At 50.5% G+C, this 26,305-nt stretch overlaps 1 protein-coding gene across 4 annotated transcripts in view; it reads right to left on the bottom strand.

Annotated features, from left to right (window-relative positions):
• Positions 1-26,305, bottom strand: part of UBA1 (ubiquitin like modifier activating enzyme 1) — a 194,197-nt gene that overhangs the window by 108,595 nt on the left and 59,297 nt on the right. The window contains exon 1 of one of the 4 annotated variants that reach the window (XM_078664661.1): positions 6,509-6,620. The exons of the other annotated variants lie outside the window; for them this stretch is intronic. The gene's annotated coding sequence lies outside the window, so the exon portion shown is untranslated. Of the gene's footprint in view, positions 1-6,508; positions 6,621-26,305 lie in introns of those variants that run through there. 4 annotated transcript variants of the gene reach the window in all.

Genomic DNA, 26,305 nt, shown 5'->3' with positions numbered 1-26,305 from the left:
TCGCTTCCGGTATCCTTCCACTGTTTTCATAATGTTGGCCGTGGTGCAGCAGTTAAGTCATCCAAATTGAAAAGGGACTGTAATGATATTCTTGCTTTCCCTCTGGACTACGTTATATGACCTGGGATAAGCCATTTCATCTTACCTGTCTTTAGCTGGCCAATCTATCAACATTGCGAGTGTTAAGAAAGTGGTTAAATGACAGTCCAAAGTGCGAAATCCGGAAGTCCGGCAGCGTCATGCTTGCTGTGGGGCGGGACTTCCGCCATAAGCTCGTGCACGATGTGACTCGCCGAGATGGAAGTGGTGACGCGGGGCTCCCATGCCGGAGGGGGAGCCCGGCGGTGGCGGCAGAAAAGTGGTGAGCCATGTCAATGGAGGCGGGGGAGATGACACCCGGTGAGTGGGACTTGGTGGTGCGTGTGTGCGGGGCTGGGGGCGGCTGGTGCGTGTGTGGGCGGCTGGTGCGTGTGTGGGCAGCTGGTGCGTGTGCGGGGCTGGGGGCGGCTGGTGCGTGTGTGGGCAGCTGGTGCGTGTGTGCGGGGCTGGGGGCGGCTGGTGCGTGTGTGGGCAGCTGGTGCGTGTGTGCGGGGCTGGGGGCGGCTGGTGCGTGTGTGGGCAGCTGGTGCGTGTGTGCGTGGCTGGGGGTGGCTGGTGGGTGTATGGGCAGCTGGTGTGTGCGCGCGAATGAGAGGCATGGCTGACTGACTGAGATGTGCACGGCTCGGGAGGCGGGGCTTGGCATGCGCGTCCACGAGGTGCAATCGGCGCTCGTGCCCCGGTCTGTGGTCCCTTCAGAGCTAACTAGGCAGCAATAGGTCTTTCGCTGACGTAAGACCTAAAAAGGGCAGAAACCTTGGGTTCCAGTCTTCATATCAATGGATCCACTTCTTTCCCGGGAGCTCTGGTATATCGTCCACCAGGCCCAAGCACCCAATTCCTAGACACTCTGGGTGACACCCGTGGCCCGCTAATTCTTAGGTACTCCAAATTTACCCTTCTTGGGGACCTTAACATATACCTAGAGTACAAGAACGAATCAGGAGTACAGAATTGTTTTGACACCCTCAACATCCCGGGTCTAGAAGAGCTGGTGTTCTCTCCTACCCATAACGCCGGTCCCACCCTGGATGGAATATGCTCTAACCACTGCTCCCCAAAAATCAATGCCCCACTACCTCGATCCTGGAAAGATCATTTGTTTATCCCTTTTGAGATAAAACACAAGTCTATCAATATTATATCGAGTTATACCGGTGGCACTCCCAAAACAGTCTGGAAATGGAGCAAAATGTTAGCCAACCCGGACCTTAATAATAAATCACTAGCTCTTAGACCCAATCTAACAGGAGATCCAATGAGGGATTCACAAAATGTTACCTACTGAATGTCCCGACTCTGCAATAGCCTGCCCTCACCCCAGTCATTAAAAAAAGAAAGAAAAAATAACAGCACTAAAACCTAATCGCCATGGTTCAATGAAAAATTGACAGACCTACACCTTCAATGTAGGCAGTTCGAATGCAGATGGCGTAGAAACTATAAGCCGGAAGACCTCTCTGGGTTCAAACAAGCCTTAAAGGCCTAGCATCATCAAATTAGATTAGAAAAGAAAGCTTATACCAATCGCCTCAGCAGACTGATCTAAAAACTATTTTTAAGATAGTGATATCTTTTACATATCCTAAATCTCTCAAACGCAAACGAGAGATTCAGCCCTCAGACTCTTTGCAATCAAATAGCTGATTTTTTTTTAACCGCGTGCGGAATTCCGCTCGTACGCGGAGTTATGCGAAAGCGCATGTTACGTGACGAGCTGGGCTCGTCATCAGCGTAGGAGGAGGCTACCTCATGACGAGCCCAGCTCGTCATCGGCGTGGAAGGGGTTAACTGAAAATTCAAAACATCCACACCGGTTTCAAGGGGACACCTTCATTCAACACAGGAATTAGCATCTGAGATCCAGAATAAGGCGCACTACTTACACTCTTTTCAATCGATTGACATGGACCAATCTCGCCAAGCTATCCTCTCCAGCAAATCAGGATCCCCCATCCATCACTGCCCCCCGAAAATCTTCCACGCCATCATTGACACTGAACACGTTCATCAACAATATAATTCATTCTTCACTTTCACTAGCTGAAGTACCCCCTGATTGGAAAACCGCGGCATTTAAGCCACTCCATCAAAAAACAACTATCAGACCCCACCACTCATTCCAACCTCCGACCTATCTCCCTACTACCCTGTCTAGTCAACTTTCTTGGAAACCACCAACATGTTATTTCCGACTCAATCAGGTTTCAGGCCTTTACACTCTACAGACTCTGCTCTTTTACATACCTCAGAGAGCCATACATTTGCCTTGGATGTAGGAAAAAAGGCAGGATTTATTCTGCTAGACTGGTCAGCTGCGTTTGATGCCATGTCTCACGGGATGGAATTACATTGCCTCAAAGCATGCAGCATTTCCCATCTAGCTCTGGCTCAAATCATTCTTGACATGTCGTCATCAAGTAACCACGCTAGGTCAATATCAGTCAGCCATGAAACCCGTAAGTACAGGTGTCCTGCAGGGCTCTATATTAAGTTCAGTGCTGTTCAACATCTACATGGAACCCCTCCGAAAACTGATATCATTTAATATTGAAACCACATCATATGCTGACTATACTCAGTTGATCCTAGCATTAGAGAAACACTGTCAATGCTGAAGAAAATTTCCAACATGGTCTCAAATAGGTCATACACTGGATGAAGCAGAACGGCTTGAAGTGACACTCAGAAAAGACAGAAATCATGCTTCTAGACAAGGCCATTACATTCACCCCCAGCCACTGGTGGCCACCCAATACGCCCCCTGCACCAAATACAGTGGAAGTAGTAAACAATCTTGGGGTAAAATTCGACTCAACTCTATCTTTCTGTCCACAAGCACAATCAGTGGCGGGGAAGTGCTTCCAGCTGATTAAATCCCTGAAAAAGTTTTTTGACCGTCTTCCAGCGAAGGTAAGAAAAATGATCAGAGCAGCCCATATAACCTCCAGATTAGATTACTGCCATAGCATTTACATGAGTACCAATAAAGCAATCTTTTACAAGCTTCAGACTGTTCAACTTCCGGCAGCCAGCCTGGTGCTTAAACTGCCACGTCGCTCCGCAGCTTTGAAAACGCTGCACAGGCTACCCATTCACTAAAGAGGGATATTTAAGTTACTCGTCATCACCTTCAGAGCTTTCAAGGCCTTAGGACCTGCATATCTAAGATCTAGATTCATACTATATGTCACCATTCGCCCCCTTAGGTCCTCAGCCAAGAGCTTAAAAACCCACGCCGCTCAGATATAAAACTTAGGGAGGTAGAGCATGAACTGTTCTTGGAGTAAAAGCATGGAATAGACTCCCATGTTATCTTCGTCTCATCCAATCCGATGCCGGTTTCAAGAAATCTCTGAAAACTTAGATCTTTGGAGCACTGGACTCTTTGTGCTTCTTTCTTATTTAACCCGTCAGTAATTCTGAGTCAGCAGCACCATCCTGTACCTCCCATCTATTACCGCACTGCGCCAAGATACTCCCGCAGAGTGATAGCGCGCTTTAGAAATACAATACAATAGCCTCAAGACCTTCCTCTAAAACGAGACTGGGAACGACGAGGAGCCGACCACCGGACCTCCAAAAACTCTTCGGATACATGGCCTGGCAGTCAGAGCACAACTTGGGTCATGGTCGCCCTCCAGACACCACAAGCACACAATGTGCAAGTCCGTCACCAACATCATCTAATGAAGAGACCTGCAAGGCTTGAAACCGGTCTGATGTAGGGACATCCCTTGCTCACCAGGAGTCTATAGACTCGAAAAGAAGCCGACAAAACACATCGCAAAAAGGCTAGCTAAAAAGTGGCTAAGGGGTAGCTCTCTCCGGATCTGCCCTAGGCTGGTGTGGAAAAAGAAAGAACTGATGTCAGCGCGCAAGGGCGGCGTAAAGTAGGCAACCCAACGTCATCCCAGCAACCACAACACCGGACCCGAGTTGACCGACACCACCTACCGACAAGCAGGGGTACTGCTAAGGAAAATCTCCGGATCCAGTCAGTTGCCTGGAGGAAATTCTAAGGTAAGGGATCTACAACTGTCTCTTTCAGATATACAAGCAAGACTTGGTGCAGGTAAGTAAAAATAGCACTTTTCTGATAATACAGTTGAATGAAGTTAAAAGTTGATACAAGTAGGCCAAATGTTAACAAACAGTTGTAATTACTTTTCAGTTACGTAGCGTTCATTTTTTAATTACTTTTCAGATTACTTTTTCTACTCCGTGATATACCTAGATATTACACTGGGACATTTTCTAAATAAAAATTAAGTCAGTCAGTGTTTGTAATCACACAGTTTAAGTTCTCATACAATTTCCAACTGCACACAAAAGCAGTCAATGCAATCCTATGGAAGGAAATTAAGTTATCGGTTTAAAAGTAAGTACTTGGTTGTGATGGGGGATAGGTGGCCTCAAGTCGGAGGCTGCTCATGGGCACGCCACTTGGAAGTGGAAGCAAAGCTCCTAGGGTTTAGCTCAGGGCAAAGGGGCCTGCTCCTGATTGCAGGAGAGGCTGGGGGCGCGTTACAAAGGAGGTAAGGCCTTTGAAGCTCCCCTGCCACAGATAGCTCTTCCTGTCCTAGGGGAGGAGGTGTGGGACCTCTGACCCGGAAAGGTTTAGTTTCTGGGCCCAGAGAGCGAAGGGTGCCACTTCAGGGGTCCAGAAATATGTCTAGTGGGTCAATGAACCCACCAGAGGTTGATCTTTTTTCAGGGGGCATCTCAAAGATGCCCTCCGAGTGCATGATATAATAAATCCCACATTAGCATTAGTGTGCTTTTATTATGCTGATAAGTTTGCCACCAATCTTCCCAGAATTCAGTTAAGGCATTATGGTGCTGTGGAGTTCGTAATGACAAACTTCCAGACCATACAATCTTTGTGGCTTTACTGCACTTACAATGTCTAAGAATGGACTTAGATACTGTAGGGGTAAAGTGCTCATGCAACTGTAACCTCACCAGTGGCATAGTGCACCCAGCTAGAGGGGAGTCTTTCCTATACCATAGGCAGTGAGTTGCAGGTATGGCACACAAGTATGGTTTTCTCTGCACAAAACACACAGACTGCAATGGCAATGTGTGTGTGTTAAGGTACAGGACCTCCAAGGGTGAGACAATGTGTTCTGCAGCCCTTACAGGCCTTCCCTGATCACAGTGCCCTTGGTCCCCATGGTACCTTTTATAAGGGACTTACATGTGGCCAGAGAGGTGCCAATTGGGAGTACCAAGGTACAGTTTTGGGAAAGACCACAGGCACGGAGAACTTGATTGGCAGGGACCCGCGGCACATCAAGTCAAATTGCATCAGAAATCTGGGGAAAAGTAAGGGGGCAACAAAAACCTACTTTCCTACAATGGGCCTGGAGTTTGTCAACTTCACAGCTCCACGAAGGCTTTATGGAAGACTGAAATTTGGTATCAAACTTCTCAGCATAATAAACACACACTGATGCCAGTGATGAATGTATTATAAAATGCACCCAGAGGGTATCTAAGAGATGCCTCGTGATAAACAACCACCTTCTAGTGTTTTGGCAGACTGGTCACTGGCGGCCAGCCTCCAACAGACAGGTTTTTGACCCCCATGGGGTGAGAGCCATTGTGCTTTTGGAGGTGAGAAACAAAGCCTGCTCTGGGTGGAGGGACTACTCACATCCCCCAGCAGCACTTGGTGGTGAGCCTCAAAGGCTCTCCCCTTTGTGTTATGCGGATTAGGACAGCTCCAACAAGTGGAGATGCCTGCCCCCAGTCCTCGCCCCATTTTTGGTGGCAGGACAGGCGGGAAAATTAGTAAGCAGTGCGTGAATGTGTGGTGAATGTGGGGCAGATTCGAGGGAGTATACAGGTGGTAGCTCCAGGATGTGCATGTTCCATCGAGAGAGCATTGACAATAACTCGTCTTTTTGATTGTAGTTCCCGTCTATTAGCATAAGTGTCTGCAGAGGTGTGCTCATGAAAGCACTGCTTTTTTGCCCTTTCTTTGCGAATACATTGTACACCTTCAGGCTGATCTTATGTGTCTCACTGGAGCACAATCTAGATCATCAGATACACCTTTGGTGTGCTTGTGATTGTATGGTCCTTTTTTTTAGACAACCAGTTCCCTTCCAGTCTAGTCCCACTGCCGACCACCATGCCCTGTGTGAATGGAAAAGTTATTCACATCCATTTTGAGGTGGTACCTCAAGAACTGGATTCTCCCCTTTGCATCCTATGAAGAGTGGAAAGAAAATGTGCAACTGATCAGTCTTGAATCCGGTCACACAGCCCACCCTTGTGATCTGTATGGATAACTGGGGTGTCCTATGTTACTCTCTTCCTGCTCCACCCACTGTCACCACTTGTGTGATTGCCCTAATCATGGATACCTGCAGCAAACAATCAGCACCACGTCCACACTCACCAGGTTTTTAAAAACCTTTTACTATGCAAATGTTACTTGTTCCTCCAGCTGATGCAGACCATTTTCTGGACTGTTCAAACCAGTGTGTGCAGAAACTATGCCTCTGCAAATCCTAGAAGAAAGGAAAAAGATCTTACATAAATGCAATCCCGTTTTTTCAGCCGAACTTGGCAACAAAAACAAGCATTTGCAATGCAATAGCTCTCGCATTTACGTGAGTTTAAGCTATTGTCATTATAAATGACAATGCCTTTTATTTATGTGTTAAAAACAAAAATAAAAGGCATTGTTCTTTGCAATATCAATAGCTGAAAATTGCGTAAGTGCGAGACCTATTGCATAGCAAATGCTCGTTTTCTTGCAGTCAAGCTCACCATCTCTGGTGGTTGTCACCACACAGTCTGCAGTTGCACAGTGTTCTGGCTGTATAAGTGTAAAAGAGAAAAGAAAAGAAGGCAATAGGCCTTTCCTATCTATGCACCCAGGATCTGGAGCATCTCTGTAGCCATCAAGACCACCCCAAAGCTGCTTTAATTTAAGAAAGAGTTGAAGACTCTCCTCTTAAAACAATACTAAATCACAATGCATTAATCATCCACAATTCAGTTTCTTCTACTGTAACTCATCGATTTTAAGTTTGCCTTAGAACACGTACAGCATTAAGCTGCATTTTGAATGGGTGTACACTATAGAAAAACTATAATATATATACACACACAGATATATACATACAAAAGTAGAAAACGTGATGGGGATATAGACAACTTTTCCTTTTTTCCCCACATATAGTCAGTGCTTAATTTGTGTTCATGGTTGCAGGTGGTGTGCACCAACTCCTAATTTGGGGACCAACATTCAAATCTCGTCCCAGAGTGAGATCGAAAGGTAGGAAAGCAAATTTGTAAATCTGTGACAAAGGGAGAACTCTGGGGTGATAAAGACCCCTAAGACTGAAAAGAAGCAGGAGGCGTTGAGTGGTAGACGGAGGTGGAAGACTAAGCCACCTTGGTGTTCAAGAAACCCGAGATTCAGCTGTGCCTAGAACAGAGCCACCAACAAAAATAGTGTACAACATTTCACAAAAGCTACAAGAGTTCTTAAGCTATGAATTTTACTCATTGGTTCTGGCTGCCTATAATAGCAAGCAGAGGCAAAGACAACAGATCTCACCTCTTGGCCAATTGTTCTTTAGCAATGCCATTTGCGGATCCAGTGCAAGAAAATTATGCTGTTGGTGGTTGCATCATTTCGCAAACATACGCTTACAGAATGCTAAATATACAATTTTTTTAAAACGTTATGGACCGATCTAAAATACAGGTAACACTTGGAATGGTATTTTAAAAAATCTGGAGAGCCCAGTAGTGTGGCACTAAATGCGAGCTGCTATCATTTTTAATGGCTCCCAAGTGGGGGAGGAGCAACGTGGACAGGATTTGGGGGACGAAAGGGTCGAGGGTATGGGAAGGATGAGCAAAACAAAGGGGGTACGAACACGAAGGTGAGGGTGGTGAAGGAGCACAAAAGAAACTGCAAGATAACTAACGGGGTGCTTATAGAACAAGCACTGGCGTTGCCAATAGGTCTCGCAGTAAGAAAGTTGGAGCTATTGGTTTTGTAAATGACAAAGCCCTATATGTTTTTAAAATGAAAACAAAAATAAAAGGCATGGTTATTTGCAATTGTAATAGCTACAACGTTCCTACTGCGAGACCTATTGGCAACGCCAGTGCTTGTTTATATAGTGCGAAGTTCACTGTAAGGACTTGGCACGCTTTATATACTATAATGGTAGCACATGTATTCTGTTACATTTCCACATAGTTGGAAGGCTCTCCTTTAGACAACAAAGTTCAGTACAGTAGGGCTGCACTGCACTACAATTTCCCACCCGCAATTGGCTGTCTGAGAAGAGGTAAAGGCCATCTACCACACATTTTGCAAAGCATGCGGGAAGAAAGAACAAGCATTTACAATGCAACGGTTTCGCCTTTGCAAAAGTTGGAGCTATTGGCATTGTAAATGACAACATTTTTATTTATGTGTTGGTTTTGAAAACAGATAAATAAATGGCATTGTCATTTACAATACCAATAGCGCATGCATTTGAGGCACGGTCCAGGCACAAATAAACCTACGCTCACATAAGCACCACGCTCTCACAGGCCCACGCATGCTACCTCATGTCAGTGATACACCCCATGGTCGGCTAGGGCACATGTACATTAGGGCCTCGAAGGGCCAGCCTGGTTCTATGTGTACGGAACCAGGCACCATGGTATTGCGTCCACACCCCCCATTCACACACTGCTTTTCAAGAGCCGGTCACAAAGATAACCAGCACGTTCAGGTCCCAAGCACGAATGCCTTGCCCCTGCACAAGTGGACCCACACTCATATTACCATTCGCCTGCCCACTAAATTCTTTCATACTGCCCACTAAACAGCTTGCTCCCCACGGGTCAGGGCACAAACCGTGGCCACGAGGCTCGGAGATATACACACACCCATCCCCCCCAACAGGGCCCGGACGAACATCCTGTCGTCACGGGACCCAGCCACAGGGTGCAGTGTCTTACATCAGCCTTAAAAACATTTCAACCTTTTCCACAGCTGCCTGGCCGACCCAAACTTCCACCACCGAGAACTGAATGCCTAGTATCCGGGGCGAGCTCTGGTTACCCCCGCAAGCGGGATCGCATAATGCCTTAAAATAGCAGGGAGCACTCACTGTAAACCCCACTAACAACACTTTAAGAGCGATTGCGGCAATTAGCGTCCTGTGTGCATATTTTACAGCCCCGAAATGTGCACCTCGGTCATAAATCACCCAGGAACAGAGAAACCCAGCAACACAGCCGGTGCTCACATCCACAGATACTGAAATTCACCAAAGCCCTCTGTTAAACACAAGTGAAAGGGTATATCAACGCTGGTCACTTTCAGTGCACACCCACACCCGCCAAAAGAAGAGAAGGCGAGAACCTCAATTCACCTCCATTTGCCGCAACATTGGTTACGGCTGTGTCGAAACACTGCAGCGCTGTATTCACTGGTCCCACATCCAATCCAAGAATGTACCGTGACAGACACTGAGAAAATGCTGCTCGTGTCCGCTACTAAATTGCAATTCTAACATTAATTTCCCTCCATCTGTATAGTTCACAAACACCAACTAGTTAACTAACCAAGTACGGACAGCGCTTGCGAGGCAGCCATTCCCATCCAGCCATCTGTTACTCAGAAGAAGGCCCAGTGCAATGAAGGGAAACTGACTTTGTTTAGCTTCTGGTTGGATTTTAGCAATATTGATCCTGGATAAGATAATCAGCGGAAAGCCTCAGCTATTACAATCTGTTCCCCGCAAATTAGCCGAGGGGGAGCCATGCGTGGCCATTGGCTTCCTAATATTTTGCAGGCCAGCCTTATTACAGTTCTATATGCATATTTTACTCAGTTGGCCTGCGCCTGGCTGATACATTGTGGGTTTAAGTTGTCCCGCAGTGAACATTCCCAATTCACTCTGAAGCTCCACTCTGCACTCTGCACACCAGCAGACCCCCGAGGCCCGGCTCGTGTCTGCACGTACATGCCGGTGCAGGGAACTCCCCGGACAGGGCTCCACCTCTCAGGCCTCCAGAGCAGCAGCCGGGAGCCCGGCCGGAGACGAGGAAGGCGGGGAGGACATGACGAGTGAAGGTAGGAGACAGGGGGAGAGAGGTTGGGGCAGGAAGGCAGGGGAAGAGAGGAGGGGAAAAAAAAATACAAAAAAACCAATCGACTCACCTGCACCTTGCGACGGCGGCACTTCTCCGGTCTCCCTCTTCGGCATGGGAGACCGGCAACGTCGAAAATCTCTCTGGCACTTCTCCGGTCTCCCTCTTCGGCATGGGAGACCGGCAACGTCGACGGCGGCGGTTCCCTCCAGGCCACGGGAGCCCCGCGGGCGCCGCCATACTGCTTGCCGTCTTCCTTCTTCCCCCGGGCTGCGGGGGGCGGGCACTTCCGGCCGGCCGCGCTAGGATTGGCCGGCCGGCCAGTCACGGGGCGGGAAACGGGGGAGAAGAGACGCAGTAGTGCCGGCAATGCCGGACCAGACTCGGGGGCGTTCCCGGCGTCGCGTGACGTCGGCAAAAGGAAAAGAATCTCGGGAACGCCCCCGTGTCTGGTCCGGCATTGACGGACAGGCCCCTCGTCCAATGGCAAGGCTCCGTTTACGGAGCCAGCCAATCAATGACGAGGGCCGAACCAAAGCCACACTACAGTTCTCATAAGATTTCTCCTGCGCAAAAGCTGCTTGCGCAGCTTTTTGCAGTCGAAACCTAAAAAAGGAAACCCGAAAAAAGATGAAACTTTGTGAAAGAGAAACCGAAAGGAGAAAATTACAGAGAAGAAAAATGAGAGAAGGAAAACGAGAGAAACAAGGAGTGTGGCAAATGGCCGGAGGGAAGCCGGATGGGGGCGGGAGAGCCTGGTGGGGGGGCGGGAATGTGAGCGAGGAGCTCACGGTGAGACTGTAGAGGGTGTCGACGGGGGGAGGAGTCCTTTGCGGCAGAGGCAAGGAGTGTGGCAAATGGCCGGAGGGAACGCCGTGGAACTGCGAGGCATCGTGACTAAAGAGACATCCGTGAACCATTAATGAACCCTCTCAATGGCCGTGGCAAGATAAACCATGTGCGGGGTTAAAATAAACAGAAAAGACGTATATTAAACAAGTGCTAGGCGCTTACCAGTGTGCACAATTGATACGGCATATGTACGCGGTACTACCGGCAATTCTGAGTCCATGCCGTTAAAAACAAGTCAGCGTGTGACGTAGTGAAGGTGGGTGTGGTTAAGTACGGAAGTGACGGTGCGTGTAGTTGGTGGTTAAAGGGGCAAGTCACGATATGCAATTTCAAATGGAGAATGTGAATAATAAAGTGTGAAATGGCCCCTCGGGAAAGGACCCCAGGGACACAGTCAAGTAAACCACCCGGGCTACCCCCACTCAGACTTCACCTATCTCACCGGAGCCTACAGCGGCAGCGTCCATGACACCAGAATCCCCTCCCTGTTCTGCAGGAACCAATCGGGGAAGCCCGAGGACCGGATGCACTCCCGCTTGACCCCGGAAGTCCAGCCTCCCCGCCGCCGGCAAGAGAGAGAAAAGACGGAAGCAGAGGACCAGAAGGCTTCGGAAGATCGTGGCAGGAGATTGCGACTGGCGAGGAAGAAGAGAGCGGAGAGAACGGAGAAGAAGACTAGTGGTGTGAGGACTGGTGGAGTCCCCAGGAGGAAGCTGAAGAGCGGCCGCAACTCTCCGGGTGAGTTGCGGCGGAGCGCGTGAGTAACACCTAGCCTCTCTGTTGCACCTTAAGTGCCTGTACATAGTTTATAGCATTGTTCTTCCCTACTGTGCACTGTTTAGGCACTCTAACCTTGACAGCTCACTGTGAATAATTGTAAAGCACCCGTGTTGTACATAGCCCTAGGATACTAACCAAACCCCCCCCCCCCCCCCGACACGATTCACGCTGCTGCACTAGTATCTTTTTCTTCGACTATACCCCGGCTCCCTAAAACCAGATACCCTTCTCCCCTCACGGTTCTGTTTCAAGCCCTCACGAACCGGTGTTGGTAGCGGTGCATATATACCTTTACGGTAGGACTAACGGCTCCTTTCTGTCTTCTCTTACCGCCCTCCGGAGGACTCCCCGAGGCAGCGCCGACTCCCATCCCAAGACCCGGACCATCATCGGAGACCCCGACCTTCACCCAAGACCCGGACCGACACTCCAAGACCGCCTCTTCACCCCAAGACCCGGACCGACACTCCAAGACCGCCTCTTCACCCCAAGACCCGGATTCCTTCGAGCTCATCTTTACATTACCAACCACCCACCGCGCAGATTCAGTTTCTTTGGTTCCTTTCCTCCCTCACCCCTCTTGGACTAAGTTCTCAGGACTCTCGGTGTATATAATAAATCACACTATTGCACGCTATATCCGGCCTCCTTGCCTGCTTTTCCAGCCAGACGACCGCCCACGTTCACAACTGGTGTCAGAAGTGGGATCGCCTGGAAGCATGGAGGCCGCGGTGAAACGAATGGCGGAGTCCCAAGAACAGCTGGGGAAACTTATGGAGCGGTTTCTGAAGACCGCCTAAGACGACCGTGGACAACTACACGACGTCCTTAAAGGACAAGGGGACTCCCATGATCAAGCTATGGGGAAGCTCACCGACATTCTGGGTCAACAAAGACCGATGACCTCTCTCTCCCCTCAGTTGTTCTTCAGAAGTATGTACCGGGGGAAGACCCGGATTACTTCACAAATTTTGAGAGGCTAGCCCAAGCCGCTGCATGGCCAAATGATCGATGGGGTCACTATCTAGGTCCCTTGCTAACGGGTGATCTCCAGGCGGCATATCAACAGGCCAATATACAGGGCAACACGCTGTATGCGGATATCAAGAGGTGTATCCTGGAACGTCTTGGTATAGACGATGAACGATATAGAGTAAAGCTGCGGCAGATCAGGGAAGGCCCCCAGGAAACACCCAGAGCCCTGTCCTTTAGGGTAAAGGACTTAACCAACCGTTGGCTCAGACCTGAAGTCTCCTCCAAGGAAGAAATTCTCGAGAAGCTATAAATCGAGCAATTCCTGGCATCCCTACACCCCGGTACCCAACGGTGGGTGAGACAACACGCCCGCCTCACCCTGGAGACCGCAGTGGACATAGCAAGCGCCTACAGCCGAGCCCAGGAACAACAACGACACAAAGAGGAACACTCGTACAAACCACACCTCCCTATAGGCGTCCGCCCCCACCGGCCCTCGGTACCACGACGTCCTGAACTGCCACCCGTGACACCTGCCCCGCTCTTGTATAGACCGACCAATCCAGGGCCCCAGTGTTACAGTTGCGGTGGGTTTGGTCACATAGCACGCCATTGCCCACAGAAAGACGAGCCCATGGAAGTAGGCTTGGTACACAACTACGTATGCGCTCCTCCGGACCTGGCTCCTCCCCCATTCAGATGTCCAGTGACCATCAACGGACATGAGGTCCTGGCCCTAGCAGACACTGGGTGCCGTCAGAGTGTACTCAGGCCACAAGACCTGACCTCTTCACTGGAACCTCCTTCTGGCATGGTTGCCATACAGTGTGTACACGGGGACACCAAGAGATACCCCACCACCCGAGTACGGGTCCAACACCCTAAGGACCCCGGTACCACTCTCTCCGTGGGTCTCATCCCCGCTCTCCCGGAACAGGCCATACTAGGAAGAGACTACTCCGGTCTACCCCAGCTTCTCCAGGAACCCACCGATTCCCTATCCAGGTGGTGGGAAGAAGCACAGTATCCACAAGGACTGACTCCACCAGCCAACGAATCCAAGATACACAAAACCCGAGCCCAGAAAAGGAAGGAAAGGAGGGAATACACAGAAGTGCACCTTACCACGGCAGAAGACCACCCCTGGCAGACGGACAGAGAATTCAGGGCGGCACAACTGGAGGACCCTCACCTACAAGAGGCGTGGGGCAGAGCCCTGGAAAGCGAGGACCCCCTTAAAGTAGGTCCCTATTTTTATAAAAACAAAGGGTTATTGTACCGTAAGGGAGGGACCCAACAGAAACCCCAACTCCTGATCCCTGGCCCTTTCCAGAACAAAGTACTCTATCTGGCCCATAGTCACCTCCTGGGGGGGCCATTTCAGTGACGAGAAAACCAGCCAATCCGTACTGGAAAAGTTCTACTGGCCGGGCGTTTACCAGCGTATCAAAACCTACTGTCAAGAATGCCCTGTCTGCCAGAAGCACAGCAGGTACCGACCCCCCAGAGTACCCCTACGGCCCCTTCCTGTGATAGACGTCCCCTTTAGTCGCGTAGGGATGGACATCATCGGACCCCTACTGCCCTCTAGAAGTGGCTGCTGTTATGCACTGGTGATTGTGGATTACGCCACGCGCTTCCCCGAAGCCCTGCCCCTTCGCCAACCTACAACCCAGAACATCGCGAAAGCGCTCCTTTCTGTGTTTTCCAGGGTGGGGTTTCCCCGGGAAATACTGACTGATCAAGGCACCCCATTCGTCTCGGCACTCATGAAGCAGGTTTGCTCCCAGTTGGGCATCAAACAAATCCGAACGTCAGCCTACCACCCCCAAACAGACGGCTTAGTCGAGAGGTACAACGCCACCCTGAAACAGACGTTGAAGAAGCTGTTGGGCCTTGAAGCCAGGAGGTGGGAAGAGATATTACCGCTTGCCTTGTTCGCCATCCGATGCAAACCCCAAAGCAGCACCGGCTACTCCCCGTTTGAGCTCCTGTACGGCCGCCCCCCTCGCACATTGTTGGACATGGCTCAAGAGGCATGGGAAGCCGAACCAGACTGCACCCGTCTCCTTCCCGAATACGTCGACAATTTAAAGACTCACCTATCGGTGATTCGAGATATTGTGCGTCAGAACATGGAGAGCGCCCAACTGGCCCAGAAAGGGCAATACGACTAAGGTACGAAACCCCGGGAGTTCGTCGTAGGAGACCTGGTTCTCCTGATGATGCCATCCTCAGACCAGAAACTTTTGGGCCAATGGCAGGGACCGTATTCTGTCCTACGACGAGTGACCCCTGTCACGTATGAAATAGAGCTGGACTCCAACCGGGGCACGACTCAGATCTATCATGTGAACCTCCTCAAGAAGTGGGAAGGACCACGTCCTGTCCTAGCCGGATCCGCCTCGTCTCTTCCTCTCTCCTACGACCCCTGCCTAGACGCAGACCTGACCACCACCCAAGTACAGGAGATTCGGAGTGTTCTTCATCCCCTGCGACAAGTATTCTCCTCCTCACCCGGAAGGACCACTGTCACCGAACACGTCATTCAAACCGAACCAGGGAAGATTGTCCGACAACGGCCTTATCGAGTACCCGAAGCACGTAGGGAGGTGATACGGAAGGAAACGGAACAGATGCTGAGGATGGGAATCATAGAACCATCAGTGAGCGACTGGAACTCCCCCATCGTCCTTGTCCCGAAGCCTGATGGGTCGGTCAGATTTTGTATCGATTTTCGCGAGGTCAACAAAATCTCCACCTTCGATACATACCCATTACCCCGCGTTGATGAAATGGTGGAACGGATAGGGAAAGCAAAATACATATCCACGTTGGACCTCTGCAAGGGGTATTGGCAGATACCCCTCCGAACCGAAGACCGTAAAAAGACCGCCTTCTCCACCCCTGATGGGTTGTTTCAGTTCCTCGTTTTGCCGTTTGGTTTGCACGGAGCACCCGCCACGTTTCAACGAGCGATGAACCACGTCCTAACGCCTCACTCGCAATATGCGGGTGCCTATCTGGATGACATTATTATCTACAGTAATCGTTGGCCCCAACACCTGGAACACCTGCAAAAGGTCTCAGCTCTGGGATCTTTCGGACTTACCATCAACCCCGCCAAGACCAGCTTGGCTGCCCAAACGGTGAAATACCTGGGATACCTCCTTGGCGAAGGCCTGATAAGACCCCAAAAGGACAAAATCGACGCCGTACATACACTGCCCTTTCCCCAGACCCGTAAAGACCTCCGGGCCTTTTTAGGATTTTTGGGCTATTACCGAAGATTCGTACCTAATTTCTCACAAAGAGCGGCCCCCCTTACTGATCTCCTCAAGAAGACCACCAAAACGGAGGCCGCCCTTAGAGACCCTACTCCGCTATTGTGGCAGGCCTTCACTGACCTAAAGAATGCCCTGACGTCCAGTCCGGTATTGGTTAGCCCGGACTATACCCAACCATTCCTCCTCCAAACGGACGCATCCGACCAGGGTTTGGGGGCTGTACTATCCCAAAAAGATCACCATGGGAACGAAAAACCCATTCTCTACCTCAGCAGGAAACTGTTCCCGCGAGAAAAAAACTACGCTGTGGTAGAGAAGGAGGCCCTTGCCATGAAATGGGCAGTCGAGAGTCTGTGCTATTACTTGGATGGTCGTGACTTCATTTTATACACGGATCATGCCCCCTTAGAGTGGATGGCCCGAAACAAAGGGCGAAACGACCGCGTCCTTCGCTGGTTCTTGTCACTGCAGCCGTACCATTTCATAACTCAGCATCGAAAAGGGACCCATCTGGGCAATGCGGATTTCCTCTCCCGATATCCCAGATCCCCCACCGGTACAAGAAAGACAGCTAGGGAGAGGGGATGTGAAATGGCCCCTCGGGAAAGGACCCCAGGGACACAGTCAAGTAAACCACCCGGGCAACCCCCACTCAGACTCTCACCTATCTCACCGGAGCCTACAGCGGCAGCGTCCATGACACCAGAATCCCCTCCCCTCTCCGTTCTGCAGGAACCAATCCGGGAAGCCCGAGGACCGGATGCACTCCCGCTTGACCCCGGAAGTCCAGCCTCCCCGCCGCCGGCAAGAGAGAGAAAAGACGGAAGCAGAGGACCAGAAGGCGTCGGAAGATCGTGGCAGGAGATTGCGACTGGCGAGGAAGAAGAGAGCGGAGAGAACGGAGAAGAAGACGAGTGGTGTGAGGACTGGTGGAGTCCCCAGGAGGAAGCTGAAGAGCGGCCGCAACTCACCCGGAGAGTTGCGGCGGAGCGCGTGAGTAACACCTAGCCTCTCTGTTGCACCTTAAGTGCCTGTACATAGTTTATAGCATTGTTCTTCCCTACTGTGCACTGTTTAGGCACTCTAACCTTGACAGCTCACTGTGAATAATTGTAAAGCACCCGTGTTGTACATAGCCCTAGGATACTAACCAAAACCCCCCACCCCCCTCCCCCGACACGATTCACGCTGCTGCACTAGTATCTTTTTCTTCGACTATACCCCGGCTCCCTAAAACCAGATACCCTTCTCCCCTCACGGTTCTGTTTCAAGCCCTCATGAACCGGTGTTGGTAGCGGTGCATATATACCTTTACGGTAAGACTAACGGCTCCTTTCTGTCTTCTCTTACCGCCCTCCGGAGGACTCCCCGAGGCAGCGCCGACTCCCATCCCAAGACCCGGACCATCATCGGAGACCCCGACCTTCACCCAAGACCCGGACCGGCACTCCAAGACCGCCTCTTCACCCCAAGACCCGGATTCCTTCGAGTTCATCTTTACATTACCAACCACCCACCGCGCAGATTCAGTTTCTTTGGTTCCTTTCCTCCCTCACCCCTCTTGGACTAAGTTCTCAGGACTCTCTGTGTATATAATAAATCACACTATTGCACGCTATATCCGGCCTCCTTGCCTGCTTTTCCAGCCAGACTACCGCCCACGTTCACATAAAGTTACGAGCATCAAAAGTGAAAAAACTTCAACATGCTCAATGGGTGTAACATTTAAACAAATGGACACGTAGTACTAATTCGGATACGAGAAATTACAGCGAGCAAAATGTAAAACATAAATCTTGAAATGCAAGTGTTTCTTACCTAGAACGTCGAATGTGCGCGAGGAGCTCACGGTGAGACTGTAGGGGGTGTCGACGGGGGGAGGAGTCCTTTGCGGCAGAGGCAAGGAGTGTGGCAAATGGCCGGAGAGAAGCCGGATTAGGAGGGAGGGAGGGAGGCTGATGCGCGTGCTTGTTTTGTCACGTGATTCACGTGAACTTAAAGAAAACCGCAGCGCAAGAAGCCCTTGGTTTCACGAGGATTTTCAGGACATGAATTCTCGCTCCGCTCAATGCGCTTGCGCGCATTGATAGGTCGCGAGACCTAAAAAGAAAAAAGGTGAGCAGTGTTTGGATACAAGTCACTCGATCAAAAGGAAGGTAAAGAGTTCAAGCGCCAGATGAAGGTATCCAATCAAATAAACAAGAAAATGAGTGACCAGGATGCTGTGCACTCCGTGTGTACAATGTGCATCTCTGGGCAGGCACAGAAACGGGCCCGCCCAACGGGCACAGACTACAGGGGGCAAGGCGGAGAGGGGCATCACAGGACTTGTAGTGCAGTCCACACCAGGCGGCAGCCGATGGGAGGTGTACCTTATCCACGAGTCCTGGGAGGTGCTGTAAAGGCGCCATCTGAGTTTGGGAGGCAGACACAGAGAGGGAGGCGGCGCAGGAGAAAGAGGGAGTGAGAAGGTGCGTGTGTGCGCAGTCTGCTGATTTTCGAAGCACATACTCGCAGAGCCACGGCTAAAGGTCTCCATTGCAGCGCACTATAGAAGCTTGTTCTTGGGCAGCGTCTAGGCTTCATGGAACGAAACTATCTCAATTTAAACCGGGCACATACTACAGGGGGTGATGCAGGGAGGGGCATCACAGGACTAGTAGTGCTGTTGAAACCAGATCGCAGCCAATGGGAGGTGTACCTTATCCACGAGTCCTGGGAGGTGCTGTAAAGGTACCATCTGAGAATGGGAGGCAGACACAGAGAGGGAGGTGGTGCAGGAGAAAGCGGGAGTGAGAAGGTGCGTGCACTGTCTGCTGATTTTCGAAGCACATACTCTGAGCCACGGCTAAAGGTCTCCTATGCAGCGCGTTCTTGGGCAGCGTCTAGGCTTCATGTAACGAAACAATCTGTAGGACTCATTCTAAAGGAGATTTTGTCCAGACAGAAGCACTGATTGGGAGGTGGTGCCAGCTTTTGATGAGTTGCACAGACTGGTAGACATCAGATGTTTGTGTGCGGATTTTACTCTTAACTTTTGGCAGCATTCAAAACCAGTCCAACTGGCAAAGTGGAAATAACTGGCGTCTTGTTGAAATGGCTGCTGTCCTTTTTGACCACATTGTTAACTATTAGTATCCGTACCATCGTTTATTCTTTAAAAAAAAGCAATCAACTCGACTTTGGAGTATTGCAGAGTTCCAAGTTGTCGCACCTCCTATTTAACTTCCATACGCAGCCTCTCTCCAAGTTACTCCCATCAGACCATGGTGCACTTTTACATGTAGGACAGCAACAACAACCCTGTTGATTCCCGGGCCTACAAGATAGGAATGAAACTAACCAAGATCATCATTGACAATATATGTTGTACATATTACCTGATGGTAAGTGATATTCAACCCAAGATAGAGCTGCACACTTAAGTTCTTGAAGTGCAAGTTAACTGGTTTCTTTCAATAAAAGAATCTGCAGGCCATTATCCCATTTATGGAAAATAACTAAAGTCATTAATGCTCTAGTCCAGTGTAAACTCTACTTTAAACAAGCATTAAAAATGCAATAGGTCTCGCCCTTAATTAAGTTAAAGCCATTTGCTTTGCTATACAATACCATTAGCAAAGCAAATGGCTTTAACTAAATAAAAGGCGAGACCTATTGCATTTTCAATGCTTGTTCTTTAAGGATTGAGCAATGAAAGTGATGCGAGTCAAACGTATAGTTTTTTAGGACGTGTATTTCCCTGTGGGTATTTATTTTGTGACGTGCCAATCCGGCCCCGGAGAGCAGCTGGTGATGCCTTTTTTGGGGAATGAGTGCACATTTGAAAAGTTGCACCCTTGTTTACATGCGCTGCCGTGCTATACTGATGGCAGATTGCTATATGGTCTAACCGTAACTATATACAAAAAAAAGCAGGAGGCAGATAAAACAAATACCCGCCGGGCCGCCGCGCTGCCTGCGACGACCCGGAAGCGGTTGGGAAGCCGGCCAATCACGGCCCCAACCGGAAGTCCCGCCCCATCGCGGCGAGAGGGAGAGAGCGCTGCCCGAGGAGCCACGAAGGCTCCGCATTGAGTCCCGGTCCCGAGATGGGGGACCGGGTGAAGAGCGGGCGGGCGCATGGGGAAGGCGGGGCTCTCATGTGGTGAGAGAGCCCCGCAAAGCACTACCGCCGCCCGAGATGCAGATCCGCCGCCGAGCACCGCCAGAACAGGTGAGTGTGTTGAGTGAGAGGAGGGGTGAGTGGGGGTGGGGTGTACGCGTGTGTCTGTTTGAGTGTGTTTGTGCGTGCGTCTGTCTGTGTGCGCGTGTCTGTTTAAGGGGGGGTGCGTGTGTGTATATGCAGTGTGTGTATGGCTTTCTTTGTGCGCATGCGTGAGTGACGACGTGCGCGCTCACGAGGTACAATCTCGAAGAAAAAGCGCGTGGAAGATTGCGGTCCTCATTCCCCCAGAAGTAACAACATAAGTCGTCTCGCCCTAGACAGCAAAGCTTCGCTTTGCTTTCGTCTAGGCGAGACCTAAAAATAAAATCTATTGGGTGACATCTGAACATTCTCTGTACATCCTGTTGGTCGTGAAGGAACTCTCCAACACCAGCGACATCCATCATCGCAAAACCTGTGCGACTCCCTTGCCACCTTTTTCCATCACAAGATCGCAGACATCCACGACAGCTTCAACAACCTGACCGCCCTGAAAGCCACCGACACCTCAGACCCCACGGCCACCACCCACATCAACTCCCTGCTCACCTGGGCCAACATAAAAGTCAACACCACCATCAAAATCAGGAACACCATCCACTCCGCCTCTCTGTCAGACCCATGCCCGCACCACATCTTCAACAAAGCTAGAACCACTATCGCACCCCATCTCCGCAAGGCCATCAACATCTCCTTCGAGACCGCAACCTTCCTGGAGAGCTGGAAGCATGCCGATATCAACGCCTTACTCAAAAAATCCAAGGCGGATCAGAGGGACCTCAAGAACTTTCGGCCCATCTCCCTGCTCCCATTCCCGGCGAAGGTCATCAAGAAAACAGTCAGACAGCTGTCCCGCTACCTGGAGGAGAACAACATCTTGGACCAGTCCCAGTCCCAGTCCCAGTCCCGCAGCAACCACAGCACCGAAACTGCCCTCATCGCCGCCACATATGACATCAGGGCCCTGCTGGACAACCGTGAAACTGCGGCCCTCATCCTCCTGGACCCTTCAGCCACCTTCGACACTGTCTACCACCGGACACGCATCCACAACGCAGGGATCCGAGACAAGGCTCTGGAATGGACCACCTCCTTCCTCTCCGGCAGAACCCAGAGCGTCTGTCTCCCCCCTTTCTGTTCCAAAGCCTCCAAGATAATCTGCGGCGTACCCCAAGGATCATCCCTCAGTCCAACATTGTTCAAGGTCCACATGGCTCCGCTCACCCACATCGCCCGACTGCACGACCTCAACATGATCTCCTACGCAGACACCAAGCTGATCCTCCCCCCTCACCGCCAAAACCAACCTCCACGAAGAAATGAAAGCCGTCACCGAGTGAAAGAAGAACAGCCGTCTGAAGCTGAACTCTGACAAAACGGAGGTCCTCATCCTCGGCCCCACCCCCTCAGCCATGGACGACTCCTGGTGGCCGACTGCACTGGGAGTGGCACCAACACTCACCGACCACGCACGCAACCTGGGGTTTATCCTCGACTCCACACTCTCCATGACCAAGCAAGCCAATGCCGTCTCATCTTCCTGCTTCAACACCCTCCGCATGCTTCGCAAGATCTACAGGTGGATCCCCACCGAAACAAGAAGAGCAGTCGCCCTGGTCAGCAGCAGGCTGGACTACGGAAATGCCCTCTACGCAGGAGCCTCGGCCAAACTCCTGAAACGTCTACAACGCATACAGAAAGCCTCTGCATGCCTGATCCTCGACATCCCCCGCCACACCCACATCCCACCCCACCTGAGAGACCTGCACTGGCTTCCAGTCACAAAGAGAATCACCTTCAAGCTCCTCACCAATGCACACAAGGCACTCCACAACACCGGACCAGCATACCTCAGACTACTCACCTTCTACACCCTGAACCGCCAGCTCCACTCCGCCAACCTCGCCGTCGCCACTGTCCCCCGCATCCGAAGAGCGACCAACCAACGGCAGATCGTTCTCCCACCTCGCCGCCAAGAGCTGGAACACCCTCGTCATCCTCCTACGGCAGACCCAGGACCTACTAACTTTCAGGAGGCTACTCAAGACCTGACTTTGAGCAGTAGCAGCACCCCTCCCCCCCAGCACCTTGAGACCCTCACGGGTGAGTAGTGCGCTTTACAAATTGTTGATTGATTGGTGAGCTGGGGCTTCAGGGTCGCAAATCCCACCGGATTCGGGGATCCTTGAGGTTAGTTCTTAATGGACAAATCCGGTGTCCACAGGAGAAACGTCTTTTGTTGAAGGCAGCTCAGGTGCGCAGGGTTCTTGGGAGATTGCTGGCTGTGGGACATACCCCGTTCTTTAAGAAGGATTGCTGGAGGAACAGACAGGCCGGTAGGACTGTGGCCAAGTCAGTTGTCTCTCCACTGCTGTACAGAATAAGGTTCAGGGGAGCCTTGAATGGTAAATTTAAGGAAGTTACTAAGGTCGGGGCAGTAGCGAACTCTTTTGGTGGCCCCTTCCTTTGGGTAGAGGGGCACATCCTTATTCCTATTGGGCCTAATTCTCGAAACCAAGATGGAGAATTTTAAAGAGAGGGGTTCACCTCAGCTCCTGGTCACTCTAGGCGTGTGCCAGGCCAGATGCGTCTAGACTATGTGTTCCAGTGAAACACAAGATCAGCCTGAAGGTGTAACATTCATAAGGAAAGAAAGAGCAAAAAAGCAGTGATTTTATGAGCAAACCTCTGCAGACACTTATGCTAATAGACAGGAACTACAATCAAAAAGACGAGTTATTGTCAATGCTTTCTCGATGGAACATGCGCATCCTGGAGATCCCATCTGGATACACCCTCGAATCTGCGCCACATTCACCGTGTGAAAAGACTCCACCAATAGCAATAGCTGAGACTGTCAAGGTGACCAATCCAGCACTGCATTTTTCCAAAACGTTCTGTGGATGTTAAAAACAAATGGTATAACATCAAATGGGAATGCTGCAACCTTTACCTTGATGTCATTATCTCGACAGGAACTGCACAGATAGCAATAGTGACATTCATGGCTGTGACAGCTGGTGTAGCAAAACCCCCGTCGTTCTACAGCCCTCTCCATCACCAGCTAGTTAAGAGCTTTTCTGCATCATCAGGAAGGACAATCTTGAAAATAGGTTGACATTATCCAATGTCTTGCGATTGTAATATTGCATTGCTGTGCTTACACTAATCTGAGAGGACAAACAGGGAATTTGATCTGAATTTTGCAGTGGTCCCAAGCTTCAGTGTCTTTGTCCAAGGAAGACGCAACCATGGCTGACTGAATAGAAGACGATCATTCGCTTACAAAGACTAACTTTCAGGGTCCACAGACTACTAATGAATAGAACCATTAAGTTCCCTGCCTATATGAAATTTGTGCTGTGCAAGTACCAATGCCTAGTATTTAAAAGCCATATCTACAGCAGTCTCTATACGAGTGAGATTCAGCATATCAAAGACTATTCAAAGACTAGAATTAACTTAACAGGAGCAAGGGTCAAACTTAAGACTGTTTTATAAATGCAATCCCAAGTGTGAGAAGTTGGCCTGGTATATGATGTTCAGTATTCTAGTGAGCACCTTGCACCAGTCCAAACAACCCTTATGGTGATGGTTGTAAAGTCAACCTTATAGACCAGCTATCCTAGTGGTAGCATGGACAAAAGCAGTCGTAGGCTAAACTCAAGAGGGCATGTGAAGCCAGCTGTTTTACCATATGCAAACCTGTCAATACCAAATGAAAGGGCACCACACAGGTTATATATTCAAAATATATATGTATTTCTAAATTAATCCCCTTAACTCTTTTAGCACAGGAGCACAAGCGTATAACAAATAATATAACATACAAAAGTTGCACAAATATGGATAGGCCCTGGTGGCCCGTAAAACCATATACTAAAATAGTGGTATAAGAACCACGTCACGAACAATGGTAAGGCCTAGGGCCTTGGGAATCGCTGGGGCTACACTGGACTAACAGCAGTTAGGGAGCAGGAGGCCCACAGGATGCGGGTGCAGTGTCTAATTGCACACACATGCACCTATAGAAGTCAATGGGTGCGTAAAGTTAGATAGTTGCAGATTTGGAAGTCTTCCGACTGGACTAGAACTTAACCACTTAAAATTAGGACACTAGGAGTGTAAATCTCTACAGGAGCACCGCAGTACTAGAGTTACCTCACCCACAGGAAGCGGGTGAAATAGGTGTCAAAGTGTGTCGGGTTTCGTCGTGGAGTTCTATGGAGCCTTGGAGAAAAGATGCTGCAGGCAACCAGGAGAGAAGAGTCCGGTTGGATCCAAGGGTGGATCGAAGATGTAGAGTACCTGAAAGCAGAGGGGACAGAGTCTGGGTCTCTAGCCAATGACCAGGAAGGAACCAGGCGATGTCGGGTTGCGATCAGGTGATGTCGAGAAGCTGGTCTCCGCTGCCACGTGGACCAGGAGGTGTCGACGACAACCAGGTGCTGGACACAGACTGTCCCACGAAGGCTCTCGCTGTCGGCGGTGTCGGTTTCAATTCGGAGTCAACAGGCCTTGGCAAATGCCACCCACGCAGGGATCGAAGATGGCTTCTGGATCAGACTAGCAAGGTCTGATGGGCTGCTCCTTTTCAGGGGAGCAAGGGCCAGTCTGGAGCAACCAGACCAGCGGTGGAAAATCAAAGATTCATCGTCACAGAGCCCACTAGCCACTAGTGACCGGACAGACGCGTCGAGCAGGAAAATGCGAAAGGGCCCCGTGCAGCACTCGGTGAGTGTGGAGAGGTTATCTTCGGTGCAAAGGCTGCTCGGGGCTGGGGCTTCTCAATCCCCAATGCACAGCTTCGAGGGTGCCTCAGGAGGTGCACAGAAAGCACTTCGCTGGCTTTCTGAGATAGCCGGTCCCACGTCTCTCGTCGCCTCCACGGGTCTCAGCTTTGCTGTGGCTGTGGAGCGGGCTGTTGGATGTCTAGAAGTCCAGTTCTTGTCAGGCTCTGTCGTTCGAGCTCCGGCAGGAGCAACGATAAAGCAAACCGTTGAGCGCTTCATGGTGCCTGCTTGCACAGGGTGGTCACTCCTTTACCACAAGGGAGATTCTTCAGTCTTCTACGTCGAGTAGGATGTCGAAGGGTCCAGAGTTTCGTATCAGAGTTTCAGTCAGGATTATCTAAAGTCTAAGGACACAGCTCCTACCTTTATTCCAAATCAAGGGGCTGGATTACCTGCTAGGTCCCTCCTATGGGTGGGGCCCAAGAAGGGGGTGGTTACACCCCTTTGCCTTTGTCCAGTTTCGCGCTTTAGCTGGGGCTTGAGTGCCCCAGCACCGGTTTGAACTGGCCTATACATGGGACACCTTATGTGCCCCAGGCAGTGTCTAGTTTCATTCAGCCCTCCCTGCCCCAATCCACGATCTCCTGTCTGGGGTGGTGCTAGCACCTCCCTGTGACAGGAAACCTATTGTCCAGGCTTCCCCTGCCGGAGTTTCGTCCAGCAGCAGGAGACCAGACTTGTGTCTGTGGCAGCATCATCCATTTTGTGATGCTGAGGCTCTGGCTAACTTTAACCGGGATTAAGGAAAGTAACATGTCTTCTCCCTCTAGAAGGGTGGAATGCTACCCCCGTCGCCAGAATTGGCGAGGGGGTAGTATTCCCAAGCGTATGACACCTTACACGACATGTTTTGATAAAGCCAAACCAAAGTTAGCATCTGACGCGAGGTACATAATGCACTTAAGAGTATATGGTATGGCAATATCCTGGAACAGCTATAAGGACATGGTTCCGAAAGCTGCAGACAGGCTCAGCTCATGCTAGAGCACCATCTCACATAAAACCAAGTGCACTGCCTCCAGGATTGTTAAGGCCTGCCATAGGAGTGACTTATAGGGGTATATGTGTCCAGATTATAAGCTTAGACATAGGTATACTATATCTAAGCAAGGGGTGATTACATGACCTTGCCCCAGCTGAGTGATCAGCCAGTTGTGTCAGTTTGGGTGGCAAAAGATATGCTGCAG

This window comes from Lissotriton helveticus, chromosome 10 (genome assembly GCF_964261635.1).
Source record: "Lissotriton helveticus chromosome 10, aLisHel1.1, whole genome shotgun sequence".
NCBI lineage: Eukaryota > Metazoa > Chordata > Amphibia > Caudata > Salamandridae > Lissotriton > Lissotriton helveticus.
This window is presented reverse-complemented; position numbering and strand designations above follow the sequence as displayed.